General features: G+C 44.7%; 1 protein-coding gene and 1 long non-coding RNA gene across 2 annotated transcripts in view; both read right to left on the reverse strand.

Annotated features, from left to right (window-relative positions):
- LOC119405353 (uncharacterized) overlaps window positions 1–18,413 on the reverse strand; it is a 203,823-nt gene that overhangs the window by 7,012 nt on the left and 178,398 nt on the right. The gene's annotated exons all lie outside the window — the stretch shown is intronic.
- Window positions 5,842–6,081, reverse strand: LOC125759847 (uncharacterized). Its single transcript, XR_007417552.1, has 2 exons — window positions 6,025–6,081; window positions 5,842–5,973 (listed from the first exon to the last, which is right to left on the reverse strand). It is a non-coding gene; the product is annotated as an uncharacterized LOC125759847 (long non-coding RNA).

Below are 18,413 nucleotides of genomic sequence, written 5' to 3' on the forward strand. Positions count from 1 at the left end.
GTTTATTGTACTGTTCCTTATCCTTTAGTTCGAGGAGCAGATCTCCACTTGCCATCTTTGTGGCCTTATAACCGGTTCCAATGGTCTCCTTTAGGCACTTGGCAACAAGAAAGGGTGAGATTGCTCTAGCTTTCGTTGACGATTGTTCGCAGTGGAGGACATGGAATTTCGGGAAGGTTTCTTTGTTTTTGGGCCAGAGGAGTGAAGTTACGTCGGTGCGTACCCTTTTCGGGGCACGATCGGTTGCTGAAGGGGTCGAGGATCCCATGGGAAAAAGTGGATTTTTCGGTAACGGCGCCTACCACCCACCACGGAGCCCAACAAGGGGGCGTGTCAGAACATGTGTACAAGTCTGCGCAACGCCAGTAGTGCGACGTTACTATAACCCAATATGGTTTACCCTAGGTTGGGTAGCCACACAAGGTTAACCCTTGCCGCCACTAAAATTGGAAGTGACTAGAAGATAGGAGAGGACAGGAAAGGCTGAAAGTGAGAGAGAAAGACGAAGATGAGGGGAGAGAGAGATAGGAAAAGGCGACTGCCGATTTCCCCTGGGTGGGTCAGCCCAGGGGTGCCGTCTACGTGAAGCCGGGGCCAAAGGGGTGTGTTGCGTCTGCCGGGGGGCCTTAAAGGTCCAATCACCCAGCGTCGGCTCAACCCCCAGGATCCCCTTTTCCCCGGACACGGCATAGCCACGCACGGCGAGGCGTGGGAGGGATCGAAACCCCCCGTTAGCTCGGGTCCGTGGTGTCGCTACACACCAAACGCCTGCTTGCGCAGACGCCCCTGCGGGGGTGATAGGAGAAAGAGGAATTTCTGTGGAAGCCCAACTGATGTGGCAGACAAGAGTCTGCTCCCTTCAAGTCCGCAGTCCAAATCTGCCTTCTAGACGTCGATATATAAGAACATCTGAAATTTTGGATGCTAAAAAGCTTCGGCTACCGATTTTTCGGACTTCCTGTCCAAATTTCAGGTCCAAAACAGCATTAAAGGAGCCCCCACTCCTGCCACATCTTTCATCTCCATGTTGGAACCAGCGTTTTCTTGAGTTAATACATTTGCGACCGTATCGGAGCTTGAAAGGCAGCTTTGCCGCAATATGGGAGTGTGACGAGGTGAAGCATATTGAAAATCTAGGGGCCACCTCCAATCAAACATTGACTGTATTTGTCTTTGGGAAGTTCAAATTGTTCGCATAGTAAAATTTCAGTGCAAATCGAATAGCAAACACTATTAAAAAAATATTCAATATTTCGAATATTCGCACACCCTAGTTATCATTTATGGTTCCATATTTCATTGGATCATAATACGACCAGTCTCCTGTCTACTCAACTTCAGCTTTACTATCAGCCATATGATGACTCCTGCTTATACTCACGTCTACTCACACATACTTCGAAGCACTAGCGTTCATACAGCATCTCAATATTTATTGATCAGAGGCGTGAGATACGGAGGGCGTCGGGGGGAGGAGGGTTTGGCCTCCCTCTGGCAAAATCTTTCATGGGAAGTTCTTGATAAAATATCCCGTGTGAATTATCTCTTTCGATAAAAATGCCTTACTGCATTGTAACCATTGATAACTCGAATTTGAAGGTATGAGATGAAAATACGCCAAGTAGAACACCAGTTATACGAGATATTGACGTTAAAGAGCATTGACACTGTGGGTGAAAAAGTAAATTATGTGCTCATGGACTCATGAGACGACTCGCTCAGACTCAGATCGAGCTGTAAGCCTGAGTCGGAGTGAGTCCAAGCAAGCAATATTTTGGAGAGTTTGAGTCCGAGTGAGTCCGGTTGAGAAAAATTTCAGCGAGTCTGAGCGAGTCCTAAAGGCAAAATATATTTCATGAGTGAGTGAGTGAGCTCCACATTTTTTGCCCAGCTATGGCGACCACACATATTTTTCTTTTGCTTCCTCCTCCCCCCCGTGTAATGTCCAACTCGGGACCATTAAGGAACAATGAATTATGATGACGATAATGAGGCCCAGATGGTGGTCTGCTGGGCCAGGTGCCCCTATTGTAAAAGTATGAGCGGAAAAACAGCTTGAACGGAAACAAGTTCCAAATTGAGCATCTGTCCTGTGAATTCCTTTTCCTTCTTGCTGTTTTTGTGCCCATATTGTAAAGATGATGAGACCTATTTGGCAAAAGAGTAGCAGCAGCAACAACAACAACAACACAAAATCAGACATTCACAGGAACGAGAGACACACTACGAGCATTAACACACGTCCACAAACAGAAGATTCTTTCGAAGGCAGAAAGCATAGTATCTCACTCAACAGGTAAGGCAAACAATGTAGGCAACAACCAGTTAACTTGAGACGTAGCCTTCAACTGATTAAATGGTATGTTGCCTACAATGTTCGCCTTACCTGCCAAGCAAGATACTTTGCTTTCTGCATTCAAAAGGACCTTCTGCCAGTGACGTGTAGTGCCTGCCCTGCATTTTTCGTTCTTGCAACTGTCTAGTTTTTGCGCTCTAATGCTCCCAAAGGCTATGCACCATCTCGCTGAATTTCCAAGTGTCGTTAAACAACAGCAACCGTGATCAACGAAACTTGGGGAGCTTCGCAAGCAAAGCAAGCCCCGCTCTGAAAGCTGGCACGCACCGATCCCGGCGTCTGGCGACTCCTCGTCAAGAACATGGACGGCGAACAGGACGGCTGAGTGAGCTGCTCCGGCTCCACGTCGAAGGGATTGGTAATGCTGCTGCTGCCACAACCGCTGGGCGTCGCCAGTAGCGCCACGGGCCAGCGCGCCACTGCGACTGAGCGGGGAGCCGGGGCCGCTCGAAGAGGCACCTGTGTCCTCAGCACTGGTGGCCACGTCACTGCTGCTAGCGCTTCGGCTGCAACGGGTCACAGAAAAGGCAGCCAGTTGATATTTCTTACCAATTTTTCTTACTTTACAGCATACTCGGTCGAAAGACAAAGCAAGGGCATAACAAAGCTAACTAGCCTAATAAATTCAATCAAAATGGAAACGATAAAAACACGCTGACACAATAGGCACGGTATAACAAATAAAGTAAATGAAAAAGATCATGCAAATCGTTACTAGAGAAATATACGCAATGTAAGACAGCCAGAATAGCTTGTTTTGTATGGCTATGAACAGAAGGATAGTAATTAAAGTCAGGATTATTATTGTCACAAAATGCTTCAAGAGCTACCGTGTTCCGTTTGTTGATGATCCGAGGACACAAAGAGTTCATGAAAATCAGTAAGTGTGCAGTAAGATTCAAGAGTTGTAAGTATGTGTATGTCTAGTTTGTCTTGAAATTCGGTGCCTTAAGCAAGTTTCTGAACTAATGTAAATTTGCAAGAGTAAACGAAAGCGTAGAAATTTCAACCTTGCAGCTGCTCTTTGGTATCATAAAGTACACAGGTGATTACTAGGTGATTTCAATCTTCCGTCTATTGATTGGCATTCGCATGTGGCCGTCGACTCACATGATGCTTCTTGTGACTTATTTCTCGACTTAATATTCTCTTTCAATTTACATCAGGTTGTAAATGAGTTCACTAGAGTATGTGCAACACGGTCCTCTGTACTTGATTTAATTTATTATCCAATGCTTTGACTTCATATGTGAATGATTGCCTTGTTGAAGAGGTTTATCAGACCACAAGATGATTATACTGTCCATGAGCATGTCGTCGTGCACCTCACAGCAGAAATCGGGCATCACTTATCTGAACTTTGAAGCTGCCGATGATGTTAGTGTTTTGGATTTTCTTGAAAGGTCGTTTGGTAACTTCACTGCTATTTATGAATCAAATGGTAGCTCTGACTCCTTGTGGGAATATTTTCATAATATAACAATGGAATGCATTAGGCGGTTTATCCCTAAGAGTTTTAAAAAGTGTAAAAGAAATAACCCTTGGATCACGAGAGATATAATTCATGTCAAACGGAGGATTAAAAGGAAGAGAAAAGCTTGTTCTCGTGATCCAAGTGCCCAGAACAAGACTTCACTTCATAACATGAGGCTTGATCTAAATCGTCTTGTCAAGGAATCTAAGGAAAGATTTTTTTAATGTAACTTTGAAAAAATTTCTGTACGAAGCACCTAGCAAATTCTGGAGGTATGTAAACCCGTCCGAGAAACAGAATAAACCGGTCGATGAAAAATTGCCCTTGAACGCGCGGAAAATTTCAATTCATTTTTTCTTCTGTTTTCACCGAAGATGATGGTGCCCTTTCGTCCCTTTCTGACGCTTCCAATCGCCCTCCGGTATCCGACCCGTTAATCAACGAAGAAGGAGTGTTAAACCTTCTTCTACACATTGACATTAAGAAATCCCCTGGTCCAGACGGCATTCCGAACGAGTTTCTATATAGATATGCTCAATGGGTCGCAAAGTATCTTACTATAATCTTTCAAACTTCAATTAATCAGGCCTCATTTCCTCTAGCCTGGAAAGAAGCTAAAATAATACCAGTTCACAAAGTGGGAACACTTCAGAAGTGGGTAACTACAGGCCTATCTCTTACGAGTACCTGCTCCAAACTGCTTGAGCATATAATGTATAAGCATCTCTCTAATTATTTAGACACTCACAATTTATTATCACCAGTGCAACCGGCTTTCGAAGGGGATTATCTACAGTAACGCAGCTTGTTGTTACAATTCACGATTTTGCGCAGGCAATTAATCGACGGGAACAGATTGATCTAATATTCTTAGATTTCGCCAAAGCCTTCGATAAGGTCTCGCATCCCAAACTTTAGTAAAAGTAATGAAATATTCAGAAACTCAAATATTACTCAATGGTTCATTTCATACCTCTATTCTCGTACACAGTACGTAGAAATAAATAAAATTAAATCGACGTCCAGACCCGTTATATCCGGTGTGCCTCAGGCAGTGTTCTGGGGCCTCTTTTATTTCTTATTTTTATAAATGACCTGCCCTCAGATTTGTCTGTTCCCGTGAGATTGTTTGCAGATGACTGCGTTATATATAACAATCACATCCCTGAGAGACCAGGTAGACCTGAACAACAACTTAACAAAATTCTACTATGGTGTAATGAATGGCAGATGACTCTAAACTCCGTAAAATCAGTTTGCATGAGCATAACAAGAAAAAGGTACCTCTCAAATATAATTACAATATTGGTTCCCACGATCTAAAAAGGGTAACAGAATATAAATATTTAGGGCTAATATTCACTCCAGATTTGAGGTGGAATACTCACATAGACGTCACCTGTAGAAAGGCAAACAAAACTCTATGGGGTCTGAGGCGAAGGTTACATGACGCAACACCCGAAGTAAAAAGTCTTGCGTACAAAATGCTAGTACGACCAATAATTGAATATTCTAAAATAGTATGGGACCCTCACACCACCACTAACCTATATAAACTGGAGAAAGTTCAAAGAATGGCTGCCAGTTTATATTCAATAAATATCAACGCATGCATTCTGCTTCCGAACTTTGCAACCGTGCAAACCTACAAGCCTTAGAACTTAGAACTAAGTATGACCGTTTGAAATTTCTATTCCTCATTATTCGTAATCAGGTTAAAATAAACTATTAGATTTCTTTGAAATTTCTCCAGATCCGCGCTCTAGACACAACACACTTTATATACAGCCGCCAGCCACCCGAAACGACGCATTTAAATACAGCTTCTTTCCGAGGGCAATTAAAGAATGAAACTACCAAACACAGTCGCGATGTCTTCCTCTATCACAGAGTTTTCTGCAGCTTTAGAATCGCTTATTTTCTCCGAAATAGATGCGTCATAGTATTTTTTTGTTATTTTTTTTTATTCCTATAATTCACGATGTCAATGTAAATTGCCTCTCGCTTTGTTTTGTTTTCAATGCGCAGAATGCAAGTGCACATGCCTGTGTTTAATTTTGTCTTTTAGTGTAAATGCCTGTGTTCGCTGTATGTCTCTATTTTGTAACGTATTTCATGACCATTTCTTCTTTCTTTTTTTTTGCTTGAATTTCAGCATTTATGTGTATGCTATTTCATTGTATGTGTTTTCCACTCCTGTAAAAACCCCAGCTTGGGGTTGACAGTATTAATAACAAACAAACAAACAAAAGTAGGAATATAATTAATGGCCATGAGCGTTGTTGGCAAGTCGTTTCTCTGGTAAGCATTGAAGATAAAACGAACTGCTTTCTGTTGAACCATCTCAAGTTTCTTAATGCCTTTCTTTAAATGCGGGTCCCAAGCGACATGTTTCGTACATAGCATGCAGCACTATGAAGGCTATATAGTAGGGGTGTGCGAATATTCGAAAGTTTCGAATATTCGTCGAATATTACATTCGAAATATTCGTATTCGATTCGAAAATCGTGTATTCGAAAAGTTGCGAATATTAGATAACTTCGAATAATCGAAAAATTCGAATATGCGATTCGATTAACGTGCACAATATAACTCGTCTTCCACATTTCTGCTGCGTTCGTATAGCTAAAACGTTGCCGAGAGGAGCGATAAACATCGTAAGTACACGGAGGCACGATATCTGCCTGCGACGAGCGCCCCAATACGTATGATTTATTTCTGGTGCATCTCCGACGTGCAGCGCTGTTGGCGATCATGTCACCGTACATTTTCAAATTATGCGGCCGTAACGTGCCGCACTACCACTCGTTCACTATGCGGGACCACTTCTGAAGAAAGACAGTTACCCATGTGACTGGTGGCGGACGTAGGCACCTTCAGATACCCCAGTCTGGCAAAGCTTTGCCCCATGTACCTCCCTATACCAGCCACTTCTGTTCCAAGCGAGCATGCCTTTTCAGTGGCAGGGGGGCGGGGTTGTCCCTGTTACAAGGGAGCGCCTGCTGCCTGATCATGTGGAGCAACTCATATTTCTTCATGATAACATCTAGTCATTACTTTCATTGTGCCGTGATATTTGCTGTGTTGTGATGTGCATTGTGCTAGCCTGGACATTGTGTTCTGGAGATAGCAGTGTATGTTATGTTGCCAGTCAGGCAGTTAATGTTTTTTTTTTCAAATAGCTACGTGCTAAATAAAATATTGTGACTGTGGGGGCATTTTTCCTTTGATATTCGATATTCGATTCGATATTCGAAGGTGGATATTCGTATTCGATTCGTATTCGAAAATTTGATATTCGCACACCCCTACTATATAGTCATTTAGAACTCAATCCTTTGTGACACGTCCTCATTTGGAGACGCCACTTACTTTTGCCATTGCTGCGCACTACTGCCAAGAAAGAGACCACAAACACTCAGCTAAAGGTGAATCAAGCATTTTTGTTGCCTTAAGTCGCTTGACATCACTTCTGGTTGAAAGATTTTGTTACATACGATCACTTCGGTGAAGGCAGTGCCGTGTTTGATGACACGCTGAACGTGGCGAGTTCCGGCAGGAATTTCGAAATATTTTTTTTACCTTTTTAGGAATGCTTGCTGCCAGCAGAGAACTATCGCATGTAATTCGATTGGGTTGTTGAATTCATTTCATAAGAATATAGCATGACTGGCAGCACAACATTAGATTGTCACTGTAAAATACACTATAACTTATTGTAACACTTCCATTTGCTTTAAATTTGGTCTCCAGAAGCTTGGCATCAAATTATGTAAGTTTCATGAATTCATAGACATTTGATCATGATGTGTGTAGCAAAGGTTTAAGAAAAAAAGCTTAGCTCTGCCCATGGAACTGCAGTGCACCTACCCTTAAACTCTGTAAGCGAGCTGTGCCTCCTCAAGTTTGTTCAAAGCTTAAGCGTTTTCACTCCACTGATTCAAACACTAGGCTTGCAGAAAAAATAAAGAGTTTGCTTTGTCTATCCAAATATAATGTGCGTAAGTACTGAGTAACTTTATGAAATATCTTGACATCAGTAATCAGCAAGAAATAGTATTGAGATAGAAACATGAACATTTTAATTTTTTGATAAGCCTAGTGGGTATGGTACAGTAGCCGATTGAAAAACAAAGCCTGAATGAACTTGATTTTGACTCGCCTGTCTTAGATGTGAAAAGCAGCTGTATCATGGTACTTTCGATTGAGCTAGGCTTGGCCCTAACAATTTTTTGTAACCACATCATCACCAATGAGAGATTTACAATGTGCCTTTCCACAGTGCCTCGTGAGCGTAGTTTGATCACACGCAACTACTTGGAAGGAGCCAGGATGCGCTAGCTTGAGAAATGCTCGAAGTCTTTCACATTGGGAAGAAATGCAATTCTTGCATGAGTGTGCAGTCAGTATTTCTGCACAATAGTGAATATCAAATGTCAGATTTAGATGGCCTAGTGTGAATTGCATTTTAATCCTTTTCTGTATTCCTGCACGTGCGGCGAGTTTTGAGCTCTGCACATGTTTTCAGTGCTTTTACATTAGGTAATCAGTTGTTTGTCGTAGTCGTGTCGCCTTGGTTGTGGTCTGCATTTCATGCCTTGTCTGTTTACCCTGCACGTGTTGGTGAGTAGCCTAGGTCTGCACATGTCTTCGAAAGCCTTTATGTGTTAAATACTTCCGAAAAATAAAGTGAATTACGAGTTCGCGTTCTTCTGTTCCTTATTTTTTTTTCCTGTTTGTAACCTCGAGTCACGTCTTTCAAGTGGACTTGCCTTTGTTAGGGTGGCACTGAGAAGACCAAGTTATCTAACTGAATATTTGCTCCAGTGACATTCCTGGTTTAATGATTTCTCGTCGCTTCAAGCCTCCATGTTCACCTGAACTTCAGTTTACGAGATAGTAACATCCAAACGAAACTAAGAGTCAGTAGGGAGTAAGAAAAGGCCCACTCTTGTACTGAGCTCACCTTTACACCGGTAAAAACTGCAGGTAAAAAAAATTTAAAACAGAGACGCAGTGCGAAGATGTTCTGCATCCCTCTTTCCTTCCACTATAAAAGCTATGCAATGTATGAAAAGCACCAACTTGCTCACTTAACAAGCAGGCTAACGGGTTTCCACACCATCACTGTAGCAGATATACGTTCCTTTAAGGTATCCTTTGGCAATTCAGAACTTTGAAGAATGCACAGCAAGTGCTCGGTATGCCCAGGGCCTGCACTACAAAAACATTTTATTAACACTGTTTGCAGGAAATTTAAAATAATTGGAACTTTGGAAGCAAACGTCGATACATGCAGTGGACTAGGGCAGGAAATCAAGATGAAGAGATCTCAGGAGTCCAGAGAACCAGTGAATTCAACCACAGTAGAGGCCCACTCAAACTCCTTCACGAGTTTCAACTTATTTATTATTACTTCCCGTAACATAGCGATTTCTGAGCGAGAGTCAAATGTCGGAATAGATAAGCTACCAGCCCACAGCGAACAGGGTGCGCGTTTGCAATATCCGGGAAGTTGCTTTCGCGCGCGCGTTGATGCAGCTGAATGCCCTCGCACCGAACTGCAGGATGTAGTACAACTGATCTAAGCACAAAACCATGGACATGCGCAACTGTAAAATCTCAAAGACTAAGTCCACAACAGCATTAGGGGAAATCAAAACCAAACAAACTAAACAGAAACCTCGGAGTCGTGACCTCAGTACAGGGATGACGAAAGATCACAGGGCGAAGTGGGGCGTGGAAGCCGCAACATTGTTCATATTAAAGCATAACGAATATTAAACGTGGGCCTGTCAGTTTACACGTAACGCGAATCGTCAACGCTCGGGCTTGCGAATCTACAAGCCTTGCTTTGCGAAGAAACGAACCACTACGTGCCGCATACCAGTCGCGGCACTATGTCGAAAGGTCAAAGAACTCACCGCACGAAGGACTGCTGAATTCGCTCATTGTTGAGCACCGCTCCTGAAACTGCCTGCAGTCTTTTCAGGTACAGTGCAGCGACTCCTCGCTGTGCTTCGTCCACGCCAAACACAGCAGCGGAGACTTGCAGCAGCAAAGCGCAGCAACGAATGTCAGGAAGTCGTTGACGGGGAAGCGCATGTTTTTCGCCGATGGCAAGTTCACAGTGGGACGCTATTAGCGGGCTGAGAGTTAGACGTGCAGACGCCACTGGGATGTTTCGGGTAGCGGGAAAGCCCCTGTCATCGGCGCTTGAACGGTTCAACACGCGTGAGCCGGACCGGCATGCCCTGCATATCTATTGTTGTGCCATGCGCATCCCAGTCCCACCCAGCCAGGGCATTTAAAGCGCGCCGCCGGTGCCGCGAGCCGCAGAATCCTCTTTTGAAGCAGCCAATCACGGTCTCAGCATTTAAAAATGGGGCCAATCAGGGACGCTTTGCGATCGGCTAGGCAGCGTTCGACTTGCAACGATTTGAAGCCATGCACAGAGTTTCGCTTTCTTAGTAAGTATACGTGTAATAGCAAATTTTATTTCACAGCGTAACTAGGAATTCAAAATAAATTTTTGACTTCAATCGGCTTAGAAGTACTCACGAAATTAGTGCTAAATAGAACAAATCCTACTTTCCCTGACTTGGCTTGGCCGTGTTCGGCCGCGCGCGCGGCTGCAAGAAACAAAAGAAGATGGCGGCTCCCAGTGTGATGATCGACGGAAGGCTGTCAAGGAAACTTTTCGACGGTTTGTAAATGTTTCTCCACTTTCTGGGCAAGCATCTTCTTTCCAGTGCAACTAAGCAAACAACGCGTGCTAAATCTGACTGCGCAGTGCTCTTGGAGATGTCACAGCTGCTGCACGGGTCTGGACCCGCAGTCCTGGCGCTCTGCGTCCAACTGTGCGAAAGCGGCGTCAATCCGGAAGCCCTGGCCTGCCTCATCAAGGAGATTCGCTCCCGAACGTCGTCCAACGTCAATAGTTCGGTCAGTTTCATTTACTTTTTGACATGTCGTGCGTGATAATCGTTGCCTGACGTTTGCAAGCGCGTCCGTGTCAGGGGCGCCCAGTGACACGGGCACCACGGAAACTGGAAAGTATCGAGAGCCGAAGGGACCACATGCTGGACGTAACTTGAGAAATTGCTGCCGGCACAATATCTGCGAGCGGTAAAAGCGGGCTGCCGGCACTGTATCCGCGGTGGATATATGCCGGTAGGCGGCATTTACCAATCCATACTGTGCCGGCATTTTCGCTTGAATGGTTGTAGCGGCAACCGCACAATATTTCCGGCCTATATTACAGAACAAGTCAGTCAACTAACACAACAGTACAGGCAGCGTGAGGTGCTTCGCGGTTTCTGGCTGTGTGAAAACGACCAGAGTGTCGGAGCAGCGATACCTGTGGCACCTGGCTCAAGCTCGAGCCATGTTCTTGTTCGTTTCGATGAAGCTTAATGCAGTTAAGCGTAAGACTTTACACCACCATGTTTTTGGCGTACGTGAAAGCTGTCTTTCTCATTGACGCTGTGTTTGCTATGCGTATCAGCTTGTTATTAATACGTGTGATTTTTTTTTTTCCGATCGTGAGACACGACCGCAGTAGATCAACGTGAGTGGCCTCCGAAGCACGATTTTCTCACGCCTGTCTACTTTTTTTTTAGTGTAGACAACAGGCCGCACTCTTTCAGGACAAAAATTTCACAATATTAGAAAGCATTTGTAGGAGTCAAATTCCTGTACATCATTTCCTGACGCTTCACACAGCAAAGCAACGCGAAGCCACAGTCCATGTAGATTAGCTTTATTTTTCTTCCCCCCCCCCTTTTTTTTTATTACGGCCTGAGTGGAATGAGCTTGTATTGTGTGTGAGAGAGAGAAAAACCGACTGGGAGTGGTTTGGGCAAAAAAAGAAAAAATATAGAAACGGTGCCAGCTGGATCAAATAGACCCTTTGCGTAATCCACAAGTGTGCTTCCTTGCGCTGCATTTGCCCAAATAATGGCGGCACCAGTCTCCCTTCAAGTGAGACGAGGTCCTAGTTGCACGTGCTGGGGCTGGCCTCATGCGTGTTATATCAAGAAAGCCGTCTCTACATTTTCCACATTATAGCGCAATCAAACTGCACTTGAACAACCTGTTTGAAGTAAGTGACTAGCTGCCACTAGTGGCTAACTGCATGGCAGGAAAGCTAGCTTTACAATATACGTGGGAAAAATATTAAATATGTAAACACTGTGCTCCAACCTTGTCAACTCCATGCAGTGCAGTGAAAGCTTAGACTCGCAGTCAAGTCACGAATCGGCGTGAAAGCCGCTTGCGTTCCAGAGAAATGGAAAAATCTCGCCTATTGTCATTTCGAGAAGCTTTCGTTCAGTCAGTGTCATGCAGTGGGAGTGACATCTGTACAGAGCCGTCCACTTCTACCCTGAACACCGCACCGTGCGGCCGGCGCTCCGCGGAGCGCCTCTGCCGGGCGCTGCGGAAACTAGCGCGCAGCGCAATGACAGCTGTAGGCGGGGCCTTCGCCGCGTCGTCGCTGAGCGCGGCCGTTCGACCGAATTGCGCCTGCTTTGCGGTGAAGCAACATCGCCCTTGTTATATGCGCACGCGAATTGAGAAGTTGGTGCGGTTCTCGAGAAGCGCAGAGACTGGCTTTTTTGCAAGCAATCGTACAAGTAAAAAACCTCGGCCCATCATGAGCAAACTTCAAGCGGCGCTGGCAACTGCCACAACTGAGTTCGGCGGACAGAAAGACTATCCCGCAGCCACACGACTGTTTTTGATCAGCGCAAAGTTGAGCGCCGCAAAATTGGTGATGAATATATCGTGTAAGTTCTGACATAACATCTTGGAATGTTTGAAAATTTGATAGTTACTAACCTGTAAACAAAAGAATGTAACTTGTCCGTTAATCTTAGAAAACTGATATTATAGCATTTATGCGTTACTAATAGCGCTGCTTTCATGTGCTACCGAATTTAACTCGCCAATATCCACCCTATGCACTGCCTACCGGCAGCCGTTTCTTCGTGCTATGATGCATAGAAATTAAGAAACGTTCTAATCAAGTTTTCAGCAGAACTCGTACGGGGCAATCAGTGCACCAAACAGCGCCGATGACAAATTTTTACTGCTGTGAGGTGCAGAATAAAGCTTCATTTTTTTTTGTCTGGGCGACACAAGGCCCGCTTATCGCTCATGTCTTTCTTGACTCGAAACGTTGAACACTGCTCATTGACCTTCATTCGTAGCGCCGTCAAACTTTCTTTTTTTTTATCGCCGCGTAATAAAGGGGCTGCATATGTTCGGTAGTACTTCATTCCAGTATTGCCTCCCGATTAAAGGGTCATGCCGAAAGTACCGGAAGACGAAAGACGACGCATCGTAGATTTATGCCTTAGAGGATATTCGCAAGTGCAATATCTGCGATGACGAACCGTCATCTTGCAACTGTCGACCGGATCGTTTAAGCGTACAAGAAGGAAGACGCAGGAATGAGAACCGCACCAACTTCCAAATTGAGTGCATATATCACAGAGTGATGCTTGCTTCACCGCAAAGCAGGCGCAATTCGGTCGAGCAGCCGCGCTCCAGCAGACGACGCGGCGAAGGCCCCGCCTACAGCTGTCATTGCGCTTGCGCGCTAGTTTCCAAAGCGCCCGGCAGAGGCGCTCCGCGGAGCGCCGGCCGCACGGCGCGGTGTTCAGGGTAGAAGTGGACGGCTCTGTACATGTAGTCTGTACAGTTGTCTGTACAGTGCAGTGACATCTGTACATGCACAGTAGTCTACCTCCTGGTCATCTGATGCACTGCGTTGCTTGTGGTGCACCGAGCAGAGTTGGTCAGAAGTAGCATGGAGTGCTGCACTGGGATTTACGAGATAGGTGTCGATGGACGTGAGTGTTCAGCTTGGAAGTGGGTATTCAAGATTTCTCAAAATGTGCCTGTACTCTGTTGCAACCTGGTTTCCGCTTGAACCATGAGTGCTTTTTCTAAGCTATTGTAAATACTACTCATGTTAATAGTTAAAGGCTCGTTGTCGCTTCCTGATACATTACGTTTGGCTGAGCCACGATGTCAGAATCCCTGACGAAACTTACCAAGACGTTCGAGTTTCCAACCTAAAACCAGCTACACAAACATGTTGCCATGTGGGAAAGTCAACTATGTGAAACTGGAGCAGTTCTTGACGTCACGAAAATGAGTGAGCTGTTGTGGATGGAGCGTATATGCAAATTCTCTGTGGGAGGGACAGTGATTGGCTGTGGGCAGAGCTGACATTTTTGTTTAGGTTGTAACTGACTTATAATGATGACACAAATAGCTGCCCGTCACCTGTGACACTTTGTTTAGAGGGTTTCGGTAGTGAACCTTTCATTGTCAGCTATCGAATATCCGCACGTGTCTTTTCTGCAGAGCATGCGGCCTGAACATGCCGAGCGGTGACTGCGCTCATCTACTTGCTGAAGATCAGCTGGCCCTCTAGGTGAGCTTTGTTGGATTCATGTTACATACCTGCCAAGTCTCCCGGATTACCCAGGAGACTACCGGATTTTGAACGTTCTCCTGGTTGTACGGGTCATAGGTAAACCTCCCGGATATCCAGTTTTGCCCCGCGCGTCCAGTGCTTTGTCTGGCCACATGAGCAACGTTGTCTGGCCACGTAATAGAAAGGATTCTTCTTTTTTTTTAACGATGGTAGAAAGGTTCAACTCAGTTTTATTGCGCATGAAGTAGCTGTGCACTTTGCGCCGCAGTCCAGCACTTGAAAGGGTAGCCGTTACCGATGTCTGTCGAGATAGCGCGTTCGCCAGCGCTCGCGATCGTCCCCGTCTCAACGGCGTTCCTTATGGTCCCTTGCCCGACGAAATAACTGGTAAGCAAGCGACGACAGGCCTCGCACGCGGAGCGATGTTATGGCATGTGCCCTTCGCGCGACGGTGACGGCCGGGTCGTTTCATCTCTGCTTCAACCGCGTTCGTCCCTAGCGCTAGCGCGCTTTTACTCGCACGTGAAACAGACGATGCGTAAGCGATGTTATCGGTTTGGACTCTGTACAGATCAGCGGCGACCGCAAAATCCCGCTGACAGTGTTTCATATACTAATTGCTATCGCAGTACCCCCCCCCCCCCCGTTGAGCAGATCTCCCGGATTCTGTTCCTCCAAACTTGGCAGGTATGATGTTAAGCGTAGGTGTGCTAGAAACTTGATTTACAAGTCAAAAACTGTTCTTCTAATTAAAGCAGCTCAATTTTTCACTTAACCCTTTGAGCCACTTCTACAGATGTGTATAGACAATTCGTTTTTCGTAGTTGTGTCGACTAGTGGCTAAGAAAGAGCACGATACATTGAGGTTTGGATGAATTCAACCTGCTGCATTATGTATGTGTCTTAATTTAGTACCTTATTTACTCGAATTAGGCCTGCCCCGATTCTAAGCCGACCCCCGAAATTTGCAAGGCCAGAAAAGAGAAAAACACTTAATCATTGTATTCGAATCTAAGCCGACCCCCCCCACTTTCGCACATCGTTCTTTTTTCGAAAAAAACATCAGCTTAGATTCGAATAAATATGGTAACTTCACTTTACAGTGTACTGTTCCACGTGATCACTTTGCTGAGGGCACTACCATATTCAGCGAGCCGTTCGACGTGCCGCGCGGGCCGCGTCAAAAGTGTAATTTTCCTTGCTCGAAAGGGGTATAACCGAATACGGAATTGTGCTATATTTCTAGCCTGAGAGTTCATTCTATATTGCAAAAACAAGTCACGAAAGACATTGGGTTACATCTATATTTAATTACAATTTTTAACTTAGATTAGTTACTAGAAAACACTCAGATCAATGTGCTATGACATTATCTTTGTTGCACTAGAATATTGAGTGCCTTGAAATAATGCTCTGCATATCTGATGCATTTACAGACAGTTCTTCATAGGTCATGCCTTCCAGCCTTTTTACATGGTGGGGGACGTTCGCATATGTGGGCGATAGGCTGTGAGGAAAGGAAAATGCTGTGAACATAGCAAACATTGATTTGCAACTTGCATGCATGCTTGCACAACCTTACCTGTCAAAAGCGCTCAGGTATGCAAGCACTTGTTTTTTCGTGGTACGGCATAGCAATGTGTTTGGGGCATTACAGCCCACTATGAGATTCGGCCTGTTACAATACAGCAAGTTGGTATAGGAAACGATGTGTAGCATTAAGTTATAAAACCTTATCTAAAAAGGATAATAAAACAGAAGCCCTGTGTCAATTTCAACTGGAGCAGCGTTTTTCTCAACCGTATTTGTCAGTAAAATATGTATTGTTAGCGCAGTAGGTTAGGCCCAAAGGTTTTTTGCTTGCATTTTGCGCTCAAACAGACATCCATGCAATGTTACAGGTTTAAAAAAAGTCATGTATAGTTTAAACTTGATTTAAAGAAGTAATGGCGACGTTCAAATTATTTCTTTAAATCGGGAAGTTCGTAAAATCGAGAAAGGGATTTTTCGGTCCTTCTAAATCTACAGTTGTAGCATATACAGTAAAAGGTCGTTAATTCGTATTTCACGGGACTGGAAAAAATGTCCAAATTAACTGAATGCCAAATTAACAAATGAACAGGAAAAACAACATTAAAATTAAGTTGGAGAAGCATACCTTTATTTGCTGAAGTATTTCGTAATGCTCGTCTGTGTTTTCGCGCAGATTCCGGCTGACATTACAATTTTTCCTAACTTTCTAAATGGCCAACAGCACGCAAACTGTAGGAAGTGCTCAGGCAAACGTCCTCTAATATCAAAAGCACCTCCGAGTCTTCCCGTGAGGTGCGATGAGGTGGCGACATCAGTAATAATTTCTTGATCGGCCAGGAAACCAGTCGTGGCAACACAATCAATTGTGATGTAGTCCTGAAGGGTCACATCTGTGGGAAGGACAACATCGAAGGTCGGGCAGTCATCGTCGGTGGACTCGGCTGACACCTCATCAATGCCATCATCAGCTACTGCCGCATGCTCAGGCCTCACATGCAAACACGGTCACAATGGAAAAAAAAATAATAAAAAGAGAGAGCTCTGCAAGAAGAGACGGTGCAGACACAACACAAGGGAAAATGGCGTCGGAGGCGCAGTGGAGCGAAGAAAAGACGCCGACGTTTGATGACGCTGCGATCGCCCCCATTAGTTGATGACGATGGCGATGTCACTCAGGTTTCGGTTTCACTCCAGTGGTGCCAGCGCTGCCAGTTTTACCACACTTTTGTGTAGCGGCAGCTGTCAGCATTTGTCCGAATTAAGTGGTGCGAAGCCGAATTCTGACGAATTAACGAAGGTTTGGTCCCACAGATTAACATGCACTTTGGTTGGGACCAATAGAGCCGTCCGAATTATCCGAATTAACGGGTGTTGAATTAACGGGCTTTACTGTAGCGACGTCCAAAAGATAATGCTGTATTTTATTTGCCGCTGACCCATGCCCGAGTGCGTGAAAGGCCCGCAGTGGCATTCATTGAAGCCAAGAGAACAGAGTTTTAGGCTAGTTGGTTTCTTACGTTCTTGAAGCCATAGCAGTGAAGCCACTGCGGCCCGGACTTTTTGTATTAGTAGCCCCAAGAGAGTTTACAACGGGCTCTAGAAATGCCGCTCTTCCAGCTTTCGCTGTGACTGTGCTGCGCTTTCGCACAGGCCTGGCATTTTTTTCTTTTTTTTTCACGTGAAGCTATGACAAGCTGTCGATATGCGAAAGCGGAGAGAACGAAGGCAGTGACTTAGACGAGCTATGCTTGCTTAAACTACAAAATAACAAAAGCAACTGCAGTAGTGCTCCCATGAAAGCATATACAGACAATAAACCACCACCACCCTAGCACCATACAATACGTTAAAGCGCTACCGACTGATGAGTCGGTTGTTTCGTGCATGAGCGCACCATGCAACCTTGCCATATTAGGGTCATGACTAGTGCAGCTAGATGTTTTAACGTGACAGCGTAGGCGGGCAAGCTTGAAGAAAAACCCGTCTCTGTGTAAATTTGAGAGAAATGACTGCTTTTTTTACTCGTCTATTCAAGAAAAAAAACTGCGTTAAATCAACTTTGGTGAAAAAATATATTCGTTAATTCAGGTTGATGACATCGCTAAACCCTCTGTGTATCTGCCGGGGAATTGAAGTTTCTTGTGAGATCAGAAACTTGCTAAAATCGGGTTTCATTAGACCGAGTTTCAACTGTATTTGAGCTGCCTTGCAGGTAAACTCACAAAGACTTGACAAGCAGAGTCTTCTCTTACTGTACAATTTAATGTGGCGATATTCTTTCTAATATTCAGTCTTAATCCGAGGCAGATAATATCAGAGTGGCGATGAGGCTGAGCTGGGGCAGGAGTCTCATGGCAGCATCTGTTTTTTTACATTTTTTTTTCTTTTTCGATGGTTCGGGGAGAGGCCGATATACTTGGCATCCAGAAGAGTGCACTGTAACAGTCTATAAGTGGCAAGCCAACCTGCAGTGGCAGATGCACTGCTGTCTAATTAATCACAACTGTAATAAGTTTTCTTACCAATTACACTCACAGCCAAACCAAGCTACTCTTGTCTCATAGAATCTATGTTTTAGACAGTATGAACACATAAGACT

Source organism: Rhipicephalus sanguineus, chromosome 9 (assembly GCF_013339695.2).
Source record: "Rhipicephalus sanguineus isolate Rsan-2018 chromosome 9, BIME_Rsan_1.4, whole genome shotgun sequence".
In the NCBI taxonomy this organism is placed as follows: Eukaryota; Metazoa; Arthropoda; class Arachnida; order Ixodida; family Ixodidae; genus Rhipicephalus; species Rhipicephalus sanguineus.